The 27186-nt window shown below is 34.3% G+C and overlaps 1 long non-coding RNA gene across 2 annotated transcripts in view; it reads left to right on the forward strand.

Annotated features, from left to right (window-relative positions):
* LOC108660890 overlaps positions 644-27186 on the forward strand; it is a 28422-nt gene continuing 1879 nt past the window's right edge. The window contains exons 1-3 of one of the 2 annotated variants that reach the window (XR_001926592.1): positions 644-674; positions 1319-1403; positions 2347-2374. This is a non-coding gene — a long non-coding RNA (uncharacterized LOC108660890). Of the gene's footprint in view, positions 675-1318; positions 1404-2346; positions 2375-27186 lie in introns of those variants that run through there. The other variant, XR_001926593.1, reaches the window with a different exon arrangement.

Consider the following 27186-nt stretch of genomic DNA (forward strand, 5'->3'; position numbering starts at 1 on the left):
GGTTAGGGATAAAACGGTCATTTTACCATTTGATGACTAAATGGAGATTTCTAGCCAAGATTTGATCACATTTGACCAAGAATAATTATATGAAATATAATTATGATTATTGGAGTATAAAATGATGTTTAGCAGTGAAAAATTGTGATTCTCGGTATTTATGGAGCACAAGGGCAAAATGGTAATTTTGCCACTAAAGGACTAAACGAAAATTTTTTTAAACAATTTTTGCCCCATTTGGTTAATATTGATCAATATTAGTGTTATTTTAGGTTGAAAAGTAGAAATAATGAGATTCCGGTACATTTCGGAGTAAAAGGGCAAAATAGTAATTTTTTCGCCCCAGGGGCAAATCGGTAAATTTTTCACCCCAGCACTTGTCAAGACCAAGGGATTTTAATTGTGGTAGGATTGGATAAATACCAGAATATTTGTGGTGGAAAATTAAGAAGAAAAAGTCAAAAAGTTAAAAATTGGGCCAATAAGCATGTGACACATGGCATGCTTGATTATTTTATTATTTTCTATAGAAATCAGCCCATTAAATCCCCAATTCCCTCACCATATTCGGCCTAGGCATCCAGCAACAAGAAAAAAGGAAGAACAAAAGGAAAAACAAGAAAACCTAGGTGGAAATTCAAAGAAAAAGTGAAGAAATCAAGGAAACAAGCTAGGTAAGTTAAAATTTCTTTAATTCTCCTTGATACCTAGCTTACCCATGCTTTTGTTCTTGATTTCCATGGTTGAATATTGAGTTATCATGATGAATTCAATTCTGAAAAATGGGTATGGAAGAGGAATTGTTGTTGGAATAATTTGATTTTAGACTATGTTAGTGTTTAGGGATAGTTAAGCATGGTTATGAACAAAAACACAAAAGAAATATTCAATTTCTCTAGGGTTCCTTGTTGGCCGAACCATGAGGGCTGAATATCAATGGGGGATTGTTTTTATTTCAAGGAAAATGGCATGGAAAATGATGAAGTAAGGTGAAACGGTTATGTAGAAAAAAATTCGATGCTAGTACACCAAATGACCAAATTTTTTCTATAAGGAATTGTGAGGGTTCTAATGCTGAATTTGGCTTTATTTAAATGTATGTGGTAAATTAAGGTATTAGAGGAGAAATGAATTAATTTGGAGGTGATTTGGACACAATCGCCGATTAATCGGGTGATCGGTCGAATTTAATCGATACCGTGATTAAGCGGTAATCGGACATATTTTTGCATTTACATATCAAGCATTAGTAGTTTAAATTAATTTATATCAATTTAGGGACAATATAGTAAATTCCTCGACTTTGTTATTTGTCAAGGTGGTGAGACGTCCGGAAAAGGCAAAGGAATTACGCCTGAGGACTATTAGTCAGAGTTCACCCGGAATCCGGATTTTCGACACCTGTGAGTGGACTGCCTATCAAAATTGTTTTGGGAATATGACTGTTTTGAACAAAGTGTTTGAATGATTTTATGCAATTTTTCATGAAAATGAATGCCTTGGGAACAAGCTTTTGAAAAAAAGTTTATGTTATGAAATGTGGTTATTATGGATTTCTATGTGGCTGCATTATGTTGATATACATATATGCTTGAATATAATGTTGTGTAATTATGTTGACTCGGCTATGTGCGAGTAGGGAGTGCGCATAAGCCGAGGATGACCTGGTTATGTGCGAGTAGGGAGTGCGCATAACCCGGTGATGACCCGGTTATGTGCGAGTAGGGAGTGTGCATAACTCGGTGATGACCCAGCCATGTGCGAGTAGGGAGTGTGCATGAGCTGGTGATGATGATGATGAGTCTGTGATGATGGTAATGGGTTGGTGAGATGATGATGATGTATATATATATATATATATATACATATGTAAATATGTGTGATATAGCAAATTGATGGACAATGATTTATGGTTGTAAATGCAAATATGTAAGCATTTGTTTTGTTGAAATTTGGAAGTCTACATGTGTTACATGTTGCTATTGTTATTTTAGCAGGATGACTTGTTTTAAGGGAAAAAGGAGACTTTTTCCTTGATGTTCTGGTTCTCGCTGCAGTGAGAATGAAGTTCGCTACAGCGAGAAACTTTTTGTCCATTTTTCTAACTTGTGGGTTTTTGCCATATTTCCCATTTCTTTGGTACCATAGTTGAGCATGGATTTTTGTAAAGTGATTTACTCATATGGGCTTTACATGAGGGGTTTAAAGGAGATAAAACAATTGCATGGTTTTGAGAAAATGAATGCATCATGATTTCGATAAACATTCCTTATGGTATGCTTGTTCCCTTCTTGTTCACTCACTGAGTATTGTACTCATGTTTTATAAAAAAATTCATGTTTTCAGATCAGGTGACTGTTGGACCCTAGATCGAAGAGTCCCCGTAGTGCATCTCTTGGGTATGTATCTGGCATTCGATAGTAATCCCTCTTATTGTAAATGTCTCCGCTGGAAGTCATGGGTCTTTTTGTATTGTGAATACAATCTAACAATGTGAATATGTGTATGCAATGTAAATTGCTAGACACATGACTGGTATAGTGCATGTATATTATTATCGATAATGCCATTGTGTTTTGGCTATGTTCACACCCGAGAAAAGGTGTGTGTGTATGCATGGTATGATAAATTTGTTAAGCAAAGGTAAATGTATAGGCTTGCTTGGGCTTAGTGAGCTATGCTCATTGAGCTCATGTGCCGGTCATGGCCCGAGAAATTGGGTCGTGACAGGTACTTGGTCGACTAAGAGAGGTCTTAGTCAACTAAGAGCGTTCTGTCTCATTAAATAATAAAACTCAGTTAAGTTAAAGGCAGGAGGAATAAAATAATGAAAAGAAACTACTTACCAAGAAATAAAATAGAAAAGGAAAACCGCCCAAACCAAAAATAAAATTAGGAGGCAATTTTTGAATTTTGAAGGGGGAGTTACCAATTGCACTTAAAGAGGGGGAGCTAAAACCAACGCTTGAAATTGAAACCCTCACCACTCAACCTTTCGAAACCTTGAGTCCAAAATCATCCAAACCAAATGATGAAATTAGGAAAATCTTAAGAACTTCTGGAGAAGAACAAAGGCAAATGGCTAATGGAAGAAAGTCTGTAAGTTGAAATACTGAAGAAAAAGAAGAGAATTGAGTCAAGATCTGTAAGTAAAAAATCTAGAAAATTGAAGAGCCACAAATCTGAAAAAAAGAAAAAAAAGAGCAAATCGCACAAGAAAGGTACTACTTCATCTTCTAAATTCAAAAATAAAGTACATGAAGAGAGATTTAGGAAAATAGAGAATGCACCTATCACTTGTGGAAAATACATTGACTGGGAAAGCTTTAATGAAATGCCTGAAATATTGACAAGTTTATCAAATTTTTTTGAAGAGTTAAAATTGAAGGAGTTCAGCACATTTAAAAATCGATCATATAGTGCTAGTTTAGTTAAAGAATTCTATTCGAGTATAATTGTTAACAAGGATGAACTGGAAGATCCTGATGATTATTCTGATGGAGGTCTAAATGTGTTTTTGAATGGGAAAGAAGTTAATGTCATTGCTACAGATTTAAGGGAACTTCTTAAAATAGAGTGTAATGAGGGAGAATTTGAATTCCCTGAGAATTATGACTCCTTATCCTTGTGGGAAGTTATCACAGGGAAGAGAGAAAAGTACTCCTCTAAGAGTAATGTCGAGCTTATTACAAGTCCTCAAATAAGGATTCTGCATTACTTTGTTGCCGCCAATATTCATGGTAGGAGTGGAAGCTTTAGCTACATTAGCCTCCAAGATTTATGGCTAATGGAACATGCATTTAGTGGTGTTTCACTTAATCTAGGCAGATTTATGATTGAGAGAATGAGAGGAGCATGTAGACTGGAGAAGAAAAATTTGCCTTATGGAAATATCATCACTTCTCTGATGCAGAAGAAAGGAATTTGGAGTTCTAGATATGAGGCAGACAAAGTCAAAACTAGAGACCAAGCCATTTATCTAGGAAGCTTGCCTAAAATGGGGTACAAACTTGATGGAGAAAGATACATTAAAACCCCCAAGGCTAGTCTAGGAAAAGAATCCTCCTTACCTGCTCAACCACAGGCAGCACCATCTCAATTCTCAAATGAAGTGATCTTTAATCTGCTAATGAGAATTGATGGAAAGCTCACAAACCAAGGAGCAAAAATGCAGAAAATTGAGGAGAAAGTGACTGAACTGGAAAAAGTACTGAAGAAGAAAAGAAAAATGCCCTTAGAACTAACTGCTGCAGACAGCTCTGTAACTCCTAGCCTAGCTCCAGCAGGATAGGAAGCTGAGGACTCTGCTTTCTAAGTTGAAGGTCATGAACTTGAGGTCGAACAACCAAGAAAATCCCCCTCACCTGAGCCTCAGGACAAGGGTGAATCTGATCAAGGTACTGAGGTGCTTGAATCACTTAATGAAAATCCTCCTTCTGAACCTTAACCTCAACCATCTCTTCCACATTCTAAAGAGGTTTCAATCATGGGACTTTTCCATCAAATGGTTCAAGAGGAGCAAGCTGAGAAAGAGGTAGCTAAGGCAAAAGCTCAACAAGCAGCATCTGTATCAGCTTCTACTACAGAAGGGAAACTTGAAAAAGGAAAAGCAAAGACCACTACTACTCCCCAAGTCAAGTCTAAACCACCTGGCAAGGGCAAGAAAATAATGGCAACTAAAACGAAGTTCATCAAAAAGAGGAAAGCATCCAGATTGGCTGAAAAGGCCAAGCCAACAACAATCTCCTCTCCTCAAAACCCTCTTGAGATTTCATCCCCTGAGCAATCCTATGAAAAATCCCCTCAAGAACCTTCTCCCGAGCCTCTAAATGTTTTCTATGGCACCGATGAATCCACTCCATTGGCCTCCTCAGAGGACTGAATACCTCCCTCAAATTGATGATGACAAAAAGGGGGAAAAATATAGCTAGGACCTTAGAGAAGAAATTATGAAAAGATTAAGGGAGATAGGAAGTAGAAACTGTATAAGGGCAATTTGGGAACATTAACTGTTACTTTTTGGTTTTCTGCTGTTTTTGCCCAACTGACAGTTGAACACTTGATTTTAACTTTGTTGTTTATGTTTCTTGTGAGCAAAATGGGAAGCTAATATGTTTATGTTATTTGGTTAATTGATAATTGAATATCTGATGATGTTTTACTGTCTATGGTATTTTAACTGCTGCTAATAAAAATCTGATGCAGTGCTGATATTTGGATAGTATGCTGATGCTTGATTTTTATTATGACATTGTGAATGGATTGTGTTTGTGAATACATATGGATGCTGAGTATATTATATCTGTTGAATAATGAATGGCATAAACAAAATCTGATAACAATATATTGTTAACAGATATTGCTGAAATTTTGATGATAATCTGTCAACATTCATCTGCTGTAAATCACTTTATATTTCTACATATATACTCTGAATGTATAGTTTCGTTTTCTATATGACATGAATAAAATTTACTGGAATGAATAAGCAAAATATGCACACACTTAGGGGGAGCAATCCCCATTTTTTGTAGAATTAAAAAGAATAAAAAAAACACTGTGTTGTTAATCAAGGAATGTTTTATCATCATAAAAAAAGGGGAGATTATTGGCTCCATTAGTTTTTGATGATAATAATACATTCTCATTCATTTGTGTCTAATATTTCTATTTGAGTGTGCAGAACAAAATTGTATGCAAATAAATAATCAATCATTAAAATGTACATATCAAAGAGCATAGAAATAAGGAAGTCACAATTGATCAACAAGACAGAAGCCCCTTAGTCGATTAATGAAGAGTTAGTTAGCTGAGATTTAAATCAAAGGTTGGCGGGATAAGAGTATTGAGAAACAGAACCAACTTAGTCGACCAAGGAATGAGTTAGTCGACTAAGTGCACATTGCCAGAAACAAGGATCAGAAGACAGAGACAACTTAGTCGACTAAGAGCATTCTGCCAGAAATTTTGAATTGTGCACTAGAAGATAGATTAATGGTTAGAACCAGTTCTCAACTATTTTCAACCGCCATAAACTGTTAAACTGCCATCAGAGTTGATTTTCCAAGTATAAAAGAGGGTTCCAACGGCTAGAAACATATAGAGAAAAAGCTTCCAAGCAAAAAGAGCTCAAAAACCAGCAAAAATCTCTCTGCACTTTATGCACTCAACGCCTATCTTTGTAGTTGTGTTTTGCACTTCAACTTGTACCACTTAGATCAAGTTTGTGATCATAGGTACACTTCTATTTCATTTCTCTTTATGTTCTTAGAGTGAAAGGGTCACTCTAAGGGTTTCAATCAAGTTAGGATTGCTTGTTTAGGTAAAGGTTCTAACTTAGCCTTGAAAAGTTAGGTGTTGGGTTATAGTTGAGCCCGGGAAAAACTATTGTGAAAGGTTTTGGTTGAGCCTGAAAAAAGCCATTGTAAAACTTGGTGAAAGCTTGGTAATTTCACCATTCTTAGTGGATTGTTTAGAAAATCCTTGGTTGAACAATCAAGGTAGTGGATTTAGGTCTTGGACCGAACCACTATAAATAGCTATGTGTTTATCTGTTCTGTTTTTCAGTTTTTATTCATCTTTAAGTTCTTTCTTTTATTGTGCATTTATCTCCAATTAGAGGTCAATTTTTTAAAGAGCTAAAAAGTGCAATTCACCCCCCCTCTAGCACATTTATTTGGGACCAACACGCTATCCTTTGGGAAGAGCCACTTCAAATAGTCTTGGGTAGGTGAACATATGGAATTTAATAAGTGTCAACCCTTTGTTTCTACGTTGTACTTCACTGGTCCTATTTGGTTTGGTCATTTATGTTTGACTATTATGGATAAGATTTTGCTTATGTCTTGTATAAATGACATATATTGTAAAAAATTGCCAAGGATGGCTTATACATGTTACTTTGATATGTGTTGCTTTCACATTTGAGCACGTGAGCGTGTAGACTAATATGATATATTCCTATGTGATATAATATGTTCCTACATGTTTGATATACGATTCCATGGCGATGGGTCCCATTTGGTAATTTTGACTATTTGATTTATCTGTTCATCTTAGGCTTACATGGGTTAAAAGGGTCATTCCTATCGATATCTGTGCATTGGTCATGGCCCTTGGATTTGGGTTGTGACAATTTATCTCTTAAATTGAACCTAAAAACATATATAAATCTTTAGGATATGACTATTGGGTATTAGCTATGCAAGAAGAACTAAATCAATTTGAGAGGGTTCAAGTGTGGGAGTTAGTTCCTAGGCCAATTAACTATCCCATTGTAGGTACTAAATGGGTTTTTAGGAACAAAATGAATAAGCATGGAACAATTACTAGAAACAAAGCTAGGGTTTGCAAAAGGATATAACCAATAAGAAGATATAGATTATGATGAGACTTATGCTCTAGTAGCTAGACTAAAAGCCATTGGAATGCTCTTAGCCTTTGTATGCTTCATGAACTTTAAACTATTTCAAATGGATGTTAAGAGTGTTTTTCTAAATGGACTTATAAATGAAGAAGTATATGTAGAACAACTTTTCAGTTTTGAAAGTCCCACATTTCCAAACTATGGTTTTAGATTAAAAAAATTTTTGCACGGTTTAAAGTAAGCTCATAAAGCATGGTATGAAACGTTGTCAAATTTCTTAATCAAAAATGGTTTTAATAGAGGGAAAGTTGATAAAACGCTTTTCATCAAAACCAAAGGTAAAGACATTTTAATTCTTCAAGTTTATGTTGATGATATTATTTTTGGTGCTACCAATGAGCTTTTTTGTCAAGAGTTTTCTAAGACTATGGAAGGAGAATTTGAGATGAGCATGATGGGTGAGCTGAATTATTTCCTTGGACTTCAATGAAGCAAAGGAAAGATGGAACTTTCATAAATCAAGCCAAGTACACAAAAGATATGCTTAAGAAGTTTGGGATGGAAAATGCAAAATCTTATCTTACTCCAATAAGCACTTCAACAAAACTTGATAAAGATGAACAAGGTAAGTCTATTGATCAAAAGCTCTATAGATCTATGATTGGTTCATGGCTTTATCTTACCACAAGTAAATCGAACATAAGCTTTAGTGTGGGATTATGTGCTAGGTTTCAATCATCCCCTAAAGAATCCCATATAAGTGCTATTAAGAGAATATTTAGGCACTTAAAAGACACACCCAACTTAGGAATATGGTATCCAAGGAGTTCTACTTTTGATCTCCACTCATATTTGGATGCTGACTTTGGAGGATGTGAAATAGATAAGAAGATGACATCCGACACAAGTCAATTCTCAGGTAGTATGTTGATTTCATGGTTTTCCAAGAAACAAAATAGTTTAGCTCAATCAACAACTAAAGCTGAATATGTGGTTGCCAGTAGTTGTTGTGCTCAAATCTTATGGATGAGAAACAACAACTAGAAGATTATGAAAAGGGTTCCCATTAAGTGTGATTACATTAGTGCCATCAACTTCACCAAGAATCCTATACATCATTTTAGAATAAAACATATAGAAATTAGGCACCATTTCATTAAAGATTATATGCAAAAGAAGGATATTTTTCTTGAATTTGTAGGCACACATAATCAATTAGCTGATATTTTTACCAAGTCAATAGATAGAGAACAATTTTGTAAAATTAAAAGTGACTTCGGTCTAATGAATTTGCTTTAAGTTATCTATCAAGTGTGATGCATTGATTTTTTGTGTGTTTTTTTATTAAGATTTATATTGAATTAATGTTTTAAAATCTATGGATAAGTTTGATTGTATGTGATGGTTTTGCATTTTATGCATTTTCTAGGTCATGAATACAATTTTCACACACACAAAAAGTCATTCAACCAAATGATCCATTTGATATTAAATTCCATCTCATTTGATTTTGAAAAATTGCTTGCATAAGTCCAAAACTATGATTCTTAAGTGTTTTGAAATGAACATTCACACTTTAAATGATTTGAAAAATAATTTTTGGACTCCATGCACTTGTTTTCAAAACCAAAATCAAGTTATTTTTGGCTCAAAAAGCACAATGATCAACCCCCAAGAATTCAAAGGTCAATCTTGGCACTAACAAATGCCTATATTGAGCACCCTGGCCTTCAAGGATCGACCCTTGACCATTAGTAGGTCGATCCCCAAAATAATAAAAGCCAAAGAACATCCCCTGTTTCACAAGGATCGACTTCCTCTACATTGAAAGGTAGATCCTTGCTAAAACATAATGTTTTTCAAAGTCTTTCAAACAAATAGGATTAACCCCTGGTTCAAAAAAAGTCAATCCCTAATGAACCAGATGTTGTTCACTATTTCAAGATTTGCTTAAAAAAGGGAAGATTCACTTCAAAACTCATCCCTTTTTAAAAAATTGGTCCTTGAATTTTCAAGAAATATTAATAATGATCAAAACCCCTTTCATTTTCTTCAATATATAAAAGGTTTTTACCTACATTTTCCAAAACATCAAAACCCTCAAAATCCTTTTTCTCTCTTAAGACTGACATTTTAAAACCAACAAGGTCAGTCTCTATTCCAAAAATTGGACCTTTTCCATTGCATAGGCCGATTCTAACTCTAAACATTCCAAAAAGCCACCAAGACACTTTGAAAGGACAACAAAACGAAGCCATGGCACTTCCTCCTCCTTTGCTACAGTAGCTCCAGACCCATTCAGAGAAAACTTCACTAAGCTAGGTAAGAAAAATGCTATAAACAATATTTTGCATGGAGAAAGATGCACCATGGTCGAGTAATTAATTTCTAGTTCCTTGAGTCCGCCAAATTCCCTTATGTTGAGAACCTTAAGGCTCTAGGGTGGTATGATTACCTAAAAGAGAATAGGCTGGTGTTTGAGCATCTAGTCTAAATTTTTTACTATAATGGAATTAGAGAACATGAGGGAACTGATAATGAACACATAATCATGTATGATGATTCATTCATCATCTATATGATGGGTAAAGAACTCAAAGTTCATGTTCCAATGCTTAAAACTTCCTTAGGACTTGAGTGTCATCCTAATGCACTCACATACACTAGTGACAACCTTACTATTAACAATTAGAATGAGAAATGCTTGTCAATCCCATGAGAAATCCCAACATTCCAAATAATTTCCTTAGGCTGTGCTTAAGGGACCAATTTTTACATTTAATTATGAGTCACACATTGCATCTAATGGGAAGTAAGTACTCAACGGTCTCTCATGAAGAATTGTGATTCATGCACTATATAAAGATCCAAACACCTATAGATCTTGCTAGGTTTATTCTTAATGACATGTTGAAAATAATTTTCAGGTTTAGGAATGTTGGTCTTGCTGGTGTGCTAAAGGGACGTGAATAGCACCAAAATTTTAAGCTTAGCCTATTTTCAACTTGTAGAACTCCTAATCAACTAGAGGAGGGAAGATTTAAACTTGTTGCAGTTAAAAGACACCTAGTAAAAAAGGGTAGAGAAAAGTGGATAATGCATAAGTATTTATAGTAGTTCGATCCTCTTAACTTACATCCACTACCTTTATCTCCCAATCAAGGATTTTCAACCCAACTTTACTACACTAGTGGAATTAACAGCTTCCACCAAGCTTTTACAAGATGAGCTTCTAACCTAAGCTCTAATCCTTTACACTAAGCTTTAAAGTGCTTCCCATACTCTAATTTCCCAAGAAAAAGAAAATAAAGGTACAAATGATTACCTTTACAAATCTAGAAAGATTACAATCAAGCTCAAACACTTTTTCAAAAGTAGGAATGAAGAACAAGTGTTTTTAGTGAAGGTTTTTTGGCCTTTTGCTCAAAATGGCTCTTTTGTGCTTCAATCTTACTTCTTTGACCATTAGAGCTTCCTTTTATACTTGGGCAGTTAGATTTTGCTGTTTAAGAAAGATTCTAGCAGTTAAAAACAACTTTGATGCTGTTCTAGCTATTATTTTTTCCTTTAGTATTTAAATTCAAATAGGCAAATAAAGTTTCGCTAATTGGTTACAGACAAGCTCTAACCAATACACTTTCTCTGCCTTGCACTGTATTGCAGTTGTGTATATTATGTTAATCGGTTAGAGAAGGCTCTAATTGATTAAAAACTTTCTATTTTCAATCTTCTTAAGGTAGCATTCATTCTTTAATTGGTTAGCTATCCCTTTAACTAGTTGAGGCTTCACCTTCTTCAACCTTAACCGATAAATATAAGCTTTAATCAATTAGAAAATCTTCGAATTTTGAATTTCTCCATTTTGGCTCCCTTCAACGGTCAACCTTCTTTCAAATTTGTTTTTGACACTTGAAAGTACTAAGGCCTTGTCCTCTAACTGATTAACTAAATTCCTTAATCAATTAGAACGACTCTATTTTCAGTCTCTAACACTTCCTTGATTAGTTAAACTTAGTGTTAATCGATTATAGCTTTTCTGTCTTGCTTTTATCTAGCACCCATCTATGCCTTAACTGGTTAAGGCTCCTTGTTAATCAGTTACTAATGTTCTGTCTTCATTAATCACTTTCTTCTTTCTTTCTTTAACTAATTAACTTTTCTTTTAAATTTAGCAAGCATCTTGACTTGCCTTTGATTAACAAATTTGTTAGGGGAATTAAACTATATCTTGCACACTTAAATAGTAAAGTTAGACATTAATGCATAAAGAATGTTTTGTTATTATCAAAAACATATGGAGTCAACATTCTCCCTCTTTTTTAATAATGACAAAACACTCCTAAATTAAGAGTGCAATGTCTTTAAACAATAAATTCTATGTGCAGATTTAGGGATTGCTCCCCCTTAATATGTGCATAGAAAAAAATATTTAAAACATTTTGTGTATGAATACTAAGAGTATAGATATAAGCTTTAGCATGAGAATATATATATATATATATATATATAATCATCCAACATACACATAACCAGTAGTCCAACATAAAAAACACAGCACAAAACACAAACATATAAACACATAAACATTGTTCACATCACAGAACATAAACATTGTTCACCCTTTTTTCACCCTATAGTTCAACTAATCAAAGTTTGATGAAGACTCATTCATTAATGATTCATTAGTTCTTAGGTGAACATCTAGAGGAGCAACATGGAGGGAATGAATGGATTCAAGTTCGAATAAGGAAGAGGATCTAGAAGATATAAGTTCAGGGGATGCGAATTTGAGGATTGACTGGGTAATGGATTGAGTTATCTTGGCAAATTTCCTTTTTCTAAATACCTTGGTCTTTGTGGCCATTGTCTTTCTTCCTTTTCCAAGAGTTTTCTTAGCTACAAACCCAATGACTGTTGCTTTTCCCTTATCCTAATTTGTTTGGCTTGTAATTTAATCTGTGTTCTTTTGAGCTTATTGTGCCTCTTTCTCCATCCTTTCTCTTACTTTTGGCTAGTCAACTTCAGCTTCTCTAAGTAATTTTGCAATGAATTTTGATACCTCTATCTTTTCAAATTTTGTAGGTGATTTGTCATCTCTTTCGTTCAAATTTTCTTTTTCAGCTTTTGGTTCTTTCTTTACTTCTTTTTCTTGATCATTTCTCTATTGTTTATTTTTAACCCACACAAGTATATGTATCACAAAAATAATATAATGATGAGTAGAGTGTCGATCCCATAAGGAATTGAATTAATTCTTACAATTAATTACTAAAATTACACACCCTAATTTTATCTAAACAATAAAAATTGAATTAAAAAGCAAAATTAAATCAAACTTAAAAACTAAAAGGAAACTAAATTTACTCAGCAAAATTAGTTTATTAAACTTGATTGACTTTTAGACCTAAGATTATAATGTCTCTAAATACTTCATCTAAATATAGTCTCTCTCTCTTAACTTAGTTTAATGGATTAATTTATTAACCTAGAGTCCTAAATTATTTACAAGTCTCTGTCGAGTTTCTTATAAAAATATCTTTCCCAATTAATTTACTATATGTCTATACAAATTAAATTGAAGAAAGATTTATTAAGTTCATGCTCTAATCTTAGCTACGTATGGCTTACAAGTGTATGTCTACTCCATATGCAAATCAAACCACCTATCAACTAAGTGTATTTGATCATATGCTATTTTATTCCACGTCTACCTAAATCTCCTTCATCAAGGTTTAACCTAGGTTTTGAATCCAATCTAATTGGTGATCAGACAATTAGAAGCATTAAGAACAGAATAGAATAAACAACTTAAAACCATTAAACATAAGCAAAAGAGAGATAAATAATTCAGACTACATATTGAGTTCAGTCATAATCTTAAATAAATAATTTAGTTCCCCATCAAGTCACACATCATCATTAAATTAAGTTTACTCATCAAAACCAAAACAAGAAAATAAAGAAACAACAAAAAGATAAAAGAACCCAGAAATTGTAATCTTGATCTCCCTATATTCTTGAATCCTTCTTGATTTCTTTTCAACTTCAATGAGACTTTTTCAATGATGTTTGTGGCTTGAATCTCAGCTTAAAATATGGTGTTTGGTGTCTCCAAAAGTTCTCCAAAAGGTTTCTTCTATAGGGCTTTGAAGTTAGGTCAAGTTGGGTGAAGAAAGAAGTCAACTTTAATCTAGATTTCCTCACCAGACTATGTGAGCCAAGGCCTACCTCCACCAAGGCCGCAGCCTCGAGCATTTGATTAGTAGAAATTGTAATTGCTTCAAGACTACTATAGTGCTTCAGCTTTGACAAGATTTTGACCCCTTTCTAAGCCAAAATTGGTGAAATGGTACCATCAAAAATTGTATATTTTTCTCTTAGCTTTCTAATGGTTCAAGAATGAACTCATTTAGAGCTCTATAGAGAGAGTTATGATCGAAATATCGAGACAAGTGTAGTGGAAGGTTACACCTCAAAATTGCTTTCTTTCTTGCATTAAAAGTTTTCGTTAAATACCTACAAAAGCACAAATAAATTAATAACACCCTATCTGAATCACATTAACACCAATTTAAGTATAAAATTAACTAAGATTAGACTAACTCACCAAAATTAATTAACTTAAAATAATTTAGATAAAACCTATTAATTTTTATGCATTACTACAAGAATTAAGCTAAATTACTATCAAAATTAAGCCCAAATAACTCTATATCATAGAGTTATCACACCTCCAAACTTAAGATTTTTCTAATCCTAGAGCAAAACATAGAAAAGAAACTAACCTACTAAAAACAATTTTAAATGATGAAAACAAAATAGATAAAGCAACTACTAGAGATAAAGTGCACCAATTAAATGATTCCCCACAATTTCCTCAAAAGTTTGTCTATCAATTTTTAACTTATGGAAAAATATAGGCATAATTCAAATTCATATTTCAAATTCAGTGCAAGCACATTCTTGAATGAATTTTCATTTGTGTGATATCTTTTACCAAGAATATCATGACATCCGAATGAGTTTTATGCCAACATGAAATTTAAATTAGTACTAGAACTCCATAAGTTTACTTTTCATCTCTTTCTCCACTAGTGTAGACTAACACAAAGCTAGGGATAAATAGTACTTTTATAACACTTGTAATGTATTGCTAGGGTCAAGGTAGGATAAAAGTGTGAGACCCCAACCTCTATAGGCTTGTAACTAAGCATAGATGTTATAATACGAACTAGGGGTAATTTTGTCATTTCCTTAGTAAGCCATAAAAGTAAGATTTTTACCAATATTATGGCCTAAGTAGTCCTAAGGCATAAATGGATGGTGAAATTAGGGGTAAAATGGAAAGGAAACCAAAATTTTGACAATTTTCACGATAGGGGCAAAATGGTCATTTTTCACCTCGGGTTAAAATTTTAAGTTTTTATGAACCCGAACATGTCTAGACCATTATGGATCTTGTCCCAGCGTTAAAAGAGCAAAAAGATTGTATAAAAGATTGGAGGAGAATAAGTTAATTGGTGGAAGGGCATTTTCATAATTTTATGAGAATGTATAAGTTTGGCCGATAAATATCTTGAAATTTCCAACACCTTCTTGAATTTCCAGCAGCTGGTCTTCTTCTTCCCTTCTCCTCTCTCACGTTTCTTCAATTCCTCCATGGGAGTTTTCTTCAAGCTTCCATAACTTTCTCTCTCTAGCTCCAATTTTCATACTTTTGGTATACTCTTCCATAAACCCTTATGCTCTTTCATCCTCTCACTTTAAAACCCTTCAAAAATCTAGTTTTCATACTTTCTCTCACTAGTTGGGTGTTTTAGAGAGAGAAAGAGAGAATTACCCCATTGATTTAGAAGCAATTGAAAGAGAATTTGACTATAAAGGAGCCCTAGGGTCAGTGATTAACTAAGCTCGATTTTTAGTTGTAGAAAATGGCTAGTAATTGGGATTTATGAGCTGTTTTATTGTTGACTATGTTCATTACTTTTTAGTGATTAAGATAGTGAACATAGATAGCCATTGAATGTGGCAATTGAAAGCTAGCTAAAAGATAGCTTTTAGGGTTCATAGTGTGTAAATTGACCTATTGATTATGCTAATGTGATCCTAGGTTCTAAGGAAGCCCCATCATCTCATTTGGACAATTAGGGGAATTGGAGTGATCTAAAGGCTCTACAATCAATTGGTGAATGGACTGCCTATCAAAATTATTTTGGGAATATGACTGTTTTGAACAAAGTGTTTGAATGATTTTATACAACTTTTCTCAAAAATGAATGCCTTGGAGTAAGCACTTGAGAAATGGTTTATGTTATGATATGTGGTTATTATGGATTTCCATGTGGCTGCATTATGTTGATATACATATATGCTTGAATATAATGTTGTGTAATTATATTGACTCGGCTATGTACGAGTAGAGAGTGAGCATAAGCCGAGGATGACCCGGTTATGTGCAAGTAGGGAGTGCGCATAACTCGGTGATGACCCAGCCATGTGCGAGTAGGGAGTGCGCATGAGCTGGTGATGATGATGATGGGATGGTGCATGATGGTGATGGGTATATGTATATGTATACATACGTAAACATGTGTGTTATAAGAAATTTATGAGTTATGTATGTGGATGTAATGTATGTGAAATTCGGTATGTTAAACTTTGGGAAGTTGTTATGTATTTCTTATTGGTTTTGAACATTTCAAGCAGGGTGGTTTTCTTTGGGAGAAAGGGAAATTTTCATTTGGTGCCCTATATTTCGCTGCAGCGAGAAACTCTCGGGTTTGAGAACTTTCACCAGAACTGGTTCTCGCTGCAGCGAGATAGTCACTGTAGCTTCTCGCAACAGCGAAAAAGAATCTCGTTGCAACGAAAAACTCTTTGTTTCATCAGCTGAATTTCACTGCAACGAGAAACCTTCTGTTTCTAGGTTACAATTTCAGTGCAGCGAGATTCAATCTCGCTGCAACGAAAAACCTTCTGTTTTGGTCTCCTATCTTGTCCAATTACTGCCCTATCTTTCACTTCTTTGCTACCATATCGGAGCATGGACTTCCAACATTAAGGATTAAATGAGTTAAGTTTAAAATGGGGAGGTTTAGTGAGAAACCCTCGTTCCGCTAATAACTAAATTCCAACGTCGCTGCAACGAAAATTCATTCTCAAATGCCTTTCCGCTGTAGCGAAGATTCGTTGTCATATTTGACTTGCTTGCGTATTATTAAAGCTTTCATTCTTCAAATGGTTCGTTATGTATGGGTTCATGATTTTCAAATGATTAATCATTTAAGGGCTTCATGAGGGGTTTTTAATAAGAATAGAAACAAATTGCATTGTTTTGAAAAGGAATGCATCATGATTTCATTAAAGATTCCTTATGGTATGCTTGTTCCCTTTCTTGTTCACTCATTGGGTTTATACTCACCGTTTTCAACTTCATGTTTTCAGATCACGAGGCAACCGGTAACTAAGACGAGGTGTCCTTGTAGACTTATATCCATCTTTTGGTAGGTGTCTCGGCATTCAGTAGCTGTACATTCTTCCGAGTCCCTCCGCTGGAAATCGAGTCTTCTTTTTGAGATGTATAGACAAACTTGATGAACATTAGTAAGATACATGCTGTAGACAATGTATGTATATTTTAAATGAGTAATGCCAATACGAGTTGGAAATGTCTATTACTATTTTGCTTTACAGTTATAATTTGTGACTTAGCAATATTTGATGGAATGATGAGTAAGATAAATAGATAGGCTTGCTTGGGCTTAATAGACTATGTTTATTGGGCCCTTGCGTCGGTCATGGCCGAGAAATTGAGTCGTGACAAAAGGATATAATATGGCTCAAATCACTTTAAGCACATAATTATTCTAAAACCTATAAAGAGCTTTATTTTCATTTTCCACATATGCCCTTTCTTCCACGTTTGAACTTTTCTTTTTGTTTAACATGTTATTCTACTTTTTTTTCTTCTTTTTTTCTTTTTTTATCATAATTTCCCAATTTTTACACCCTTAAACTTATTTTCTTTATATTGCAAGCAGTGGGGTGATTTTTAATATTTTGAACTCTTTTCACATCAACATCACTTTTCCACCATATGCGTTTAGCTCAATATATATTTCCTAAAACAATATACATGTTTAGGAGTGAGGGTTGTAAAATCGAAAATTTTATTTTAAAGCTAGGCTTATTATTATGTGGTTAAATAAAGAGGAAAATTAGGCTTAAAGGGCTATAATAGGGATAACAATATATCAACGTTGGCTTTTTAGGCTTAAACGATCCAAAAATGGTCAAAATATGTCCCTATCTAAGTATTGCCTAGGATTTCACCTCGAGAGAGAATCAAGCAAATTTTAGAATTCATGACATAATCTAAAATTTTATATCAACATAAACTTTCTCTAAATATTGACAATAATTCAAAGCAAAAGATAAAGTGCTCCAAATTGTGAAAATCACATTCTAACAATGATACTTATCAAAAGAATTTGGCATAAATCTAGACGAAAACCTTATTCACCAAAAGCTAAGAATTAAAGAGATCTGGTTATCATTATTAGATAGAGAAATCATTGAAAAAATTGGAACAACTTTATTCTAGGTTCCTAAAATTCAAGCAAGTAATAAATTAAATTTCCAACTAATCCTAATTATTTAAAAATCTAGATAAACATGAAAATAAAATGAAATCTAAAACTTCCACAAAACATTTACCATCTGAAAAATAAATTCACCCTCTCCAAACTTAAATTAAACATTGTCCTCAATGTTAGAAAAAATAAAGAAGAGGTAAAAATACTCCCCTAAAGGTTGGATGAATCTAATAAAGCTCTAGTCTTCATCTTCATCCCCATCATCCTCTGCCGCATTGTCTTTTGCCTCATTGGCACCCTTAGGAGGATTAGGTGCTTGCGGAAGAGTAACCATGTCCATTCCCATAAAAGCACCATAAGCTCGAAACATGTGGTCCATATGTTGATTACATTGGGTTTGATAATGTCACGACCCAAATTTTGGGCCATGACCGACGCAAGGGCCTAATAGACATAGTCCATTAAGCCCGAGCAAGCCTATCTATCTATTCCACTCATCATTCCATCAAATATTGCTAAGTCACAATGTATAACTTTAAATCAAAATATTGATAGACATTGCCAACTCGTATTGGCATTACTCATTTAAAATATACATACATTATCTACAGTATGTATCTCAATAAATTACATCAAGTTAATCTATACATCAAAAAAAGAAGACTCGATTTCCAGCAGATGGACTCGGATTAATGTACTGCTACTGAATGCCGAGACACCTACCCAAAATATGGATACAAGTCTACAAGGACACCTCGTCCTAGTTATCGACTGCCTCATGATCTGAAAACATGAAGTTGAAAGTGGTGAGTATAAACGCAGTGAGTAAACAAGGAAGGGAACAAGCATACCATAAGGAATCTTTAATGAAATCATGATGCATTTTTTTTCAAAACAATGCAATTTGTTTCTATTCTTATTAAAAACCCCTCATCTAACCCTTAAATAATTAATCAATTGTAATAATGAATCCATACATATAAAATAATTTGAAAAATGAAAGCTTCAATATTACGCAAGCAAGTCAAATATGACAACGAATCTTCGCTGCAGCGGAAAGGCATTCTCGCTGCAGCGACGTTGGGATTAAGTTATTAGCCGAACGAGGGTTTCTCAAATGACTGAAGGTTTCTCACTAAACCTCCCCATTTTAAACTTAACTCATTTAATCTTTAATGTTGGAAGTCCATGCTCCGATATGGTAGCAAAGAAGTGAAAGATAGGGCAGCAATTGGGCAACATAGGAGACCAAAACAAAAGGTTTTTCGCTGCAACGAGAAAGAATCTCGCTACAGTAAATATACTAACCCAGAAACAAAAGGTTTCTCACTGCAGCGAAATTTCGCTGATGAAACAGAGAGTTTTTTGCTGCAACGAGATTCCTTTTTCGCTGCAACGAGAAGCTACGGTGACTATCTCGCTACAACGAAATACATTCTTGCTGCAGCGAGAACCAATTCTGGTGAAGGTTCTCAAACCTGAGAGTTTCTCACTGCAGCGAGAATGAAGTTCACTGCAGCGAGAATGAAGTTCACTGCGAAAAGTTTCCCCTCACTCAACAAAAAGGCCATTCTGCTAAACCAACAAAATCAACATACAACACATGAAAATTCCCAAAGTGCAATGCATCAAATTCTCATATATGTTAATCATATATCACATTCATAAGTTTTCATTTCATAAGTCTAGATATGCATAATTATATAGATAAACATCAACATCATCATAAACACACCCGACTCATGTACATCCCCCCACATCGTGCACATAGCCGGCACCATCGTGTGCATCCCCCCCCATCGTGCACAATCAGTGCCATCGTGTACATACCCCCACATCGTGCACACGGGCACTATCATCATCCACCTCTCACGCCACCACCATCCCCGGCATGTGCATCGCCCCACATCATGCACACACACGATTACAGTCATTATACACAATATCATTCATCATGCACAACACACACATTAATATATCATCATACTACAATAGTGCATGAATCCATAGCAATCACATATCACAACATAAAACCATTTTGCAAAAGCTTGTTCCCAAGGCACTTGTCTTTATAAAAAAATTGATAATTCATTCAAATGAGTGGCAAATACATTATATTTCCCAAAACAAGTTTTGAAGGCAGTCCACTCACCAATTGATTGTAGAGCCTTTAGATGACTCTAATTCCCCTAATTGTCCAAATGAGATGATGGGGCTTCCTTAGAACCTAGGATCACATTAGCATAATCAATAGGTCAATTTACACACTATGAACCCTAAAACCTATCTCTTAACTAGCTTCCAATTGCCACATTAAATAGCTATCTATGTTCACTATCTTAATCACTAAAAAGTAATGAACATAGTCAACAACAAAACAACTCATAAATCCCAATTACTAGCCATTTTCTGCAGCTAAAAACCAAGCTTAATTCATCACTTACCCTAGGGCTCCTTTGTAGTCAAATTCTCTTCCAATTGCTTCCAAATCAATGGGATAATTCTCTCTTTCTCTCTCTAAAATGCCCAACTAGTGAGAGAAAGTATGTAAACCAGATTTTTGAAGGGTTTTAAAGTGAGAGGATGAAAGAGCATCAGGGTTTATGGAAGAGTACACCAAGAGCATGAAAATTGAAGCTTGAAAGAGAAAGTTATGGAAGATTGAAGAAAACTCCCATGGAGGAATTGAAGAAACGTGAGAGAAGAGAAGGGAAGAAGAAGACCAGCTGCTGAAAAATTCAATAAGCTGCTGGAAATTCAAGATATTTATAGGCCAATTTTATCCATTCCCTTAAAATTACTAATTTGCCCCTCCAACAATTTACTTATTCTCCTTCAATCTTTTATACAATCTTTTTGCTCTTTTAGCACTGAGACAAGGTCCATAATGGTCTAAACATACTCGGATTCATAAAAACTTAAAATTTTAACCCGAGGTGAAAAATGACCATTTTGCCCTTGTTATGAAAATTGTTAAAACTTCTAGTTTTCTTCGTGTTTTCATCAGTACACATCATTTATGCAGTCTTATACTTATTTAGACCTTAAAATATTATAAAACTTTCTTCTGGGAGCTTATTAGAGAAAATAAAGAAACTACCTCTGGCTCGTATTATTACATCTATGCTTAGTTACAAGCCTATAGAGGTTGGGGTCTCACAAATAAGTCATGTGCTGCTCAAACTAGTGTCCAAGTTGCTCAACTAGGTGCTCAAGGTTCTCAATTCTCTAAGTCGTTGACAATTGTTGGTATCGTGTGCTGGGATTCGACCTTATATTCAAACATGAAAATAATCAAGAAATTACAAAGATAACATAGTGGAATAATGAACTAGAATTTAATTAGAGAAACAACCAAATCTTATAGGATCACTGTTTATGTTTTTCATGTAATTTTAATTATTTATGAACATTCATAAGTTTAAATGTTACATACCTTGCTCTAGATATCATAATCAAGAGCCAATTAAATAAAAAAACACTTGTGATGAAGCAAGAAACCCCGAAAAGAGAATGATGGTCTAAAATCTTGCAACCAAAATTTTTGCTTCTTCACCTTTAGGATTTGTCAAATCTTCAGCCACCCAAGTGTTTGGCCTCTAACAGTAATCCACACAGTTGTTGGTCCCAAAAAACGAGTTAGAGGGGGTGAATAGCACTTTTGGAATGACACTAAAATTCCTTCCAAGTAAAGAGATAATTAATAGAATTTGAAAATGAAAGTTTAAAGCTTGCTAGAGGAATAATTTAAGTGCTAAAAGTAAGAAGAAAATAAAAGAAGCTAGACAAAAACACAATGATTTATAGTTGTTCAATCCCCTTGACTTACATCCACTACCTTGATCTCCTAATCAAGAATTTTCAAACCAATTCACTAAAGTCGGTGGAATTCCCAAGCTTCCACCAAGCTTTTACGATGGCTTTTTATAGGCTCAACTACAACCTTTAACAATGGTTTTCACGGGATCAACCAAAACCCAAAATGGTTTTCCTAAGGCTTAGTTAGAACCTATTACAACAACCAAGCTAACCCAAGCTTGATCAACCACTTAGAATGTCTCTCACACTCTAAGTAAACAGGAAATAAAGAAAAGATGAAGTACAATTGATCACCTAGCTGATCTAAGATGTACAAAGTTAAGCTCAAACACTTTTTCAAAGGATATGAGTGAAATACAAGTGCAAAGAGAAGGTTTTTGGTCTTCTAAGCTCAAAATCACTTTGGATAACTTTTCTATATGATTTTTGGCTATTGGAGAGGCTTTAAATACTTACAAAATCACTTATGGCCGTTGGAGATAGAAACTAGCTGTTTCTGGCTATTATTTTGTCTTTTTGTGCTTAATTTCAAAATTTCTGATAGTGAGCTTTTAGTTGGCTAACCATACTTCTTAGTCGATTTAGTCTTCTTTGTCTCGCAATCAAATTCTCTAACGGTGAGCTTTTAGCTGGCAAACTATACTTCTTAGTCGATTAAGTATTCTCTGTCTTGCAATCTACTTTACTTTGTTAGTCAGTTGAGAAAGACTTTGACCGATTAAGAGCTTACAGTTTGTAAAGCAACCAGTTTCACTAATTTTTCTTTGTTTGATTAATTCTTCTCTTAGCTTGGTAACACTGATCTTCCATTTCCCTTAAACAATCATGAGATGTGTTAGTCATCCGACACTTCTTGAATTGTTCTTCACAAATTTGACTGCCTTTATTTTGGATCTTCTCTTTTGGATTTTAGCTAACTAACTCCCATGGTTAACTTACTAAGAGGCTTCTGTTTGTATCCAACACCTACTTAACTGATTAAATCTTGTGTTAACCAGTTAAGACCTTTCTGTCTGTCCTTAGTGTAGTGCCTAGAATTGCTTTAATCGATTAAGGATTTGTGTTAATCGGTTAAGACTAATCTGCCTTCATCAAAGCTTTTTCTTTTTTGCTTGTTTAACCAATTAACCCATTTTGCAACTGAACAAGCATCTTGACTTGCTTTCAAATACCAAATGTATTAATGAATTAAAGCTTTCTCTTGCACACTTAAACAATATAATTAGACACCAATGAATGGGAATATTTTGCTATCATTAAAAACATATAGAGTCAACATTCTCTATCTCTTATCTTTTATGATGACAAAACACTCATATATTAAGAGTGCAATGTCTATGTTCAATCTGAATGCTTCAAATCTTTATGCATAATGAGTTGCTCCCCCTTAGTCAATGCATCTAATTTTCTTTACATAATATTTAACAAAACCAAAACTAAGCATCACACAATAAATTGAACATGAAGACCTATTAAACTCTATTTAACTTAGTCTTCCTTCTGTCTTTTTTCTTTTTCATCATTAAACAAGATATTCAAAACTCCCCCTTAATGAGTGCATTTAGATTTTCCTTTAATCTTTAAATCAGACTTTAATGAATAAGAATCATAAGCACTCATACACCTAAGTCATACAAGCTTATAGATATAGTTCAATAACTTCAAGAGTCAAGCTTGTGTCTATGTAGGAACAAATGTACGAGAGTCAAATCATTTTAAGAAATTGTCAAGGATTACTCAAATAATGTTCAAGCAAATTTGATCATTTTGTCATAATCAAAACTATAATATTTTTAATGCTAACAATAGTGACCTAATAAGACCTTCTCAAAGGTAGGATTTTACTTGTGCTAGCAAATTTTGTTTCTAAAACAAAAAGACCAAAAGTTCTTGCTGAATCTTATTTTGTCAGATAAAGAAAACTATTTTTGTTTCTTATTTTATGAAACGGTTGAGAAGTCTCTTGTGAGACCTTAATCTCTATAGGCTTGTAACTAGGCATAGACACAATAACACAAGCTAGGGGTAGTTACGTCATTTTCTCTAATAAGCTCTCAAAAGAAAGTTTTATAATATTTTAAGGTCTAAATAGGCATAAGGCCGCATAAATGATGTGAAATGATGAAAACACGAAGAAAACTAGAAATGACAATAATTTTCACGGTAGGGGCAAAATGGTCATTTTTCACATCGAGTTAGAATTTTAAGTTTTTATGAACCCGAGCATGTCTAGACCAATACGGACCTTGTCCCAGTGTCAAAAGAAGAAAAAGAGTGCATAAAAGATTGGAGGAGAATAAGCTAATTTGTGGAAGGGTAATTTGGTAATTTTAAGGGAATCAATAAGATTGGGCTATAAATATCTTCCCCTTCCAGCAGCTTTTTGAATTTCCAGCACCTTGTCTTCTTTTTCTTCTTCCATCTCACGTTGCTTCCAACGTCCATGGAAGCTTGATATGGAGCTTGCATAATTTTCTCTCTCTAGCTCTAGTTTTCATACCTTTAAGCCCTTTTGACTAGAACCCTTGTATTCTTTCACTCTCTCACTTTAAAACCCTTGAAAAATCCTACTTCCATACTTTCTCTCACTAGTTAAGTGTTTAGAGAGAGAAAGAGAAAGAAAGCCCTATAATAAGCTTGGGAATTGTTGGAAAGAATTTCAAAGTTACAAAGCTATCAAGGTGAGTAGTAAATTAGAATTGAGTTTTAAGTGTTGATAATGTTTAATGATTGATTTGTGAGTTTATTGTTGAGATTGTGTATTGACTCTAATGTGATTAGGTAGTGAACATAGATAGCCATTTAAAATGGAAATTGAAAGCTAGTTAAAAGATAGCTTTTAGGGTTTATAGTGTGTGAATTAACATAATGCTGATGCTAATGTGATTCTAGGTTCTAACGAAGCCCCATTACCCCAATTGGATCATTAAGGGAATTAGAGTCAACTAAAGGCTCAACAATAAATCGGTGAGTGGACTTGCATTTCAAACTTGGTTTGGGGAATGTGAATGATTTATCCAACTTGTCTTTGAAAATGTACCTTGGGAACAAGCCTTTGGTGAAGTGATTTTATATTGTGAAAATGTGCTATACAATGGGCTATGTGTTATCAAAATATGATAGTATGCATGATATGCATTAGGTGCTTCTTTGTATGTTGATATGGACCCGGCTATGTGCGAGTAGGAGTGCACATAAGCCGTTGCTGACCCGACTATGTGCGAGTGGGAGTGCACATAAGCCATTGCTGACCCGACTATGTGCAAGTGGGAGTGCGCATAAGTCGTTGCATATGAGATGATGATGATGGGAGGGTGTACATGATGATTGATATATACATATATATATATATATATACATATATCGTATATGGTTGTAATGCAAAAATGTGAGCATTTGAATTGTTGAAATTTAGGAGTTTGTATGTGTTACATATTGCTTTTGTTATTTTAGCAGAATGGCTTTGATTTAAGGGGAAAAGGAAACTTTTTTCTTGATGTTCTGATTCTCGCTACAGCGAGAAACTCTCAAGTTTGGAGGGGTGGTTTTGGCTGGGATTCTCACTACAACAAGAATGTTACTGCAGCTTCTCACTGCAGCGAGAAACTTTCTGTTTTGAAACCCAGAATTTCGCTACAGCGAGAGGGAATCTCGCTGCAGCAAAAAACTTTATGTTTTTCTCCTTATTTGGCTCAATTGCTACCCTATTTTCCATTTCTTTAGTACCATAGTTGAGTATGGACTTCCAACATTAAGGAATAAATGAATTAAGTTTAAAATGAGGAGATTTGGTGAGAAACCCTCGGCTAGTTAAGAAACCCTCAACTCGTCGTTTATTTGACTTGATTCGCATTAATGCTATTAAAGTTTTCACTCTCCAAAACCTTTGTTGAGCATAGACTCTTTTCATTAAGTGATTTACTCATGCAGGGTTTACATGAGGGGTTTTAATAAGATCAAAAATAAATTGCATTGTTTTGAAAAAGAATGCATCATGATTTCATTAAACATTCCTTCTGGTATGCTTGTTCCCTTCCTTGTTCACTCACTAGGTTTATACTTACCATTTTCAACTTCATGTTTTCAGATCATGAGACAGCCGGTAACTAGGATGAGGTGCCCTTATAGACTTGTATCCATCTTTTGGTAGGTGTCTCGCCATTCAGTAGCTGTACATTCGTCCGAGTCCCTCCATTGGAAGTCAAGTATTCTTTTGTTATGTATAGACAAACCTAATGTAGATTATTAAGATACATGTTGTAGACAATGTATATACACTTGTTTGGTATGCCAGTATGAGATGGCAAATGTTTAATATTATTTTTGACCCTAAGTTATGAAATGTGACTTAGCAATTTATGATGAAATGATGAACACGTTAGATTAATAGGCTTGCTTGGGCTTAGTGGACTACGTCCATTAGGCCCATGCACTGGTCATGCCTTGAAATTTGGGTCATGACATCTCTGGAGGCTTAGAGTTTTAGTTTGCGAACATAACATATTAGTCTAACTAAATTGTAACCTTGGATACAATAGTTGTATTTTAATTCAATTAAGTCATTGTGAACTTAATTAATTTTTCACTTTATTTTGGTCTATTTTAATTAAGTCCAACTTAATGGATTATCCTTTTTTAATCTCAATCATGTCACTTAATGTTTGTGACTCATTAAGCTTCTAACATGTTGGCAATAAATATAAATCCTAATCAAATATCAATTTGATAATTGATTTATATTTATAGATTATGAATGGTGTGAGACTTTGTCAAGCTCGATTAAAAGACGGTATTGTACCGAGTGGTGCAACTAAGTTAAATCGAGCCTTGAACTAGTTCAAATAGAAATTCTAAGAGGAATTTGAAAATTTTGAAACCCACAAAATGGCTTAGAATAGTGACTCGGAGTTCAAGGTCCAATATAGAGTCCATTAGGAAAATTGACCGATTAGGGATAAAACGGTCATTTTACCATTTGATGATTAAATGGAGATTTCTAGCCAAGATTTGATCACATTTGACCAAGAATAATTATATGCAATATAATTATGATTATCTGAGTATAAAATGATGTTTAGCAGTGAAAAATTATGATTCCCTGTATTTTTGGAGCACAAGGGTAAAATGGTAATTTTGCCACTTGAGGACTAAACGAGAATTTTTATAAAACAATTTTTGCCCCATTTGGTTAACATTGATCAATATTAGTGTTATTTGAGGTTGAAAAGTAGAAATAATGTGATTCCGGTACATTTCGGAGTATAGGGTCAAAATCGTAATTTTTCCTCTCCGGGGGTAAATCGGTAAATTTTTCGCCCCAGCACTTGTCAAGACCAAGGGATTTTAATTGTGGTAGGATTGGATAAGTACCAGAATATTTGTGGTGGAAAATTAAGAAGAAAAAGT

Source organism: Theobroma cacao, chromosome 2 (genome assembly GCF_000208745.1).
Source record: "Theobroma cacao cultivar B97-61/B2 chromosome 2, Criollo_cocoa_genome_V2, whole genome shotgun sequence".
NCBI lineage: Eukaryota > Viridiplantae > Streptophyta > Magnoliopsida > Malvales > Malvaceae > Theobroma > Theobroma cacao.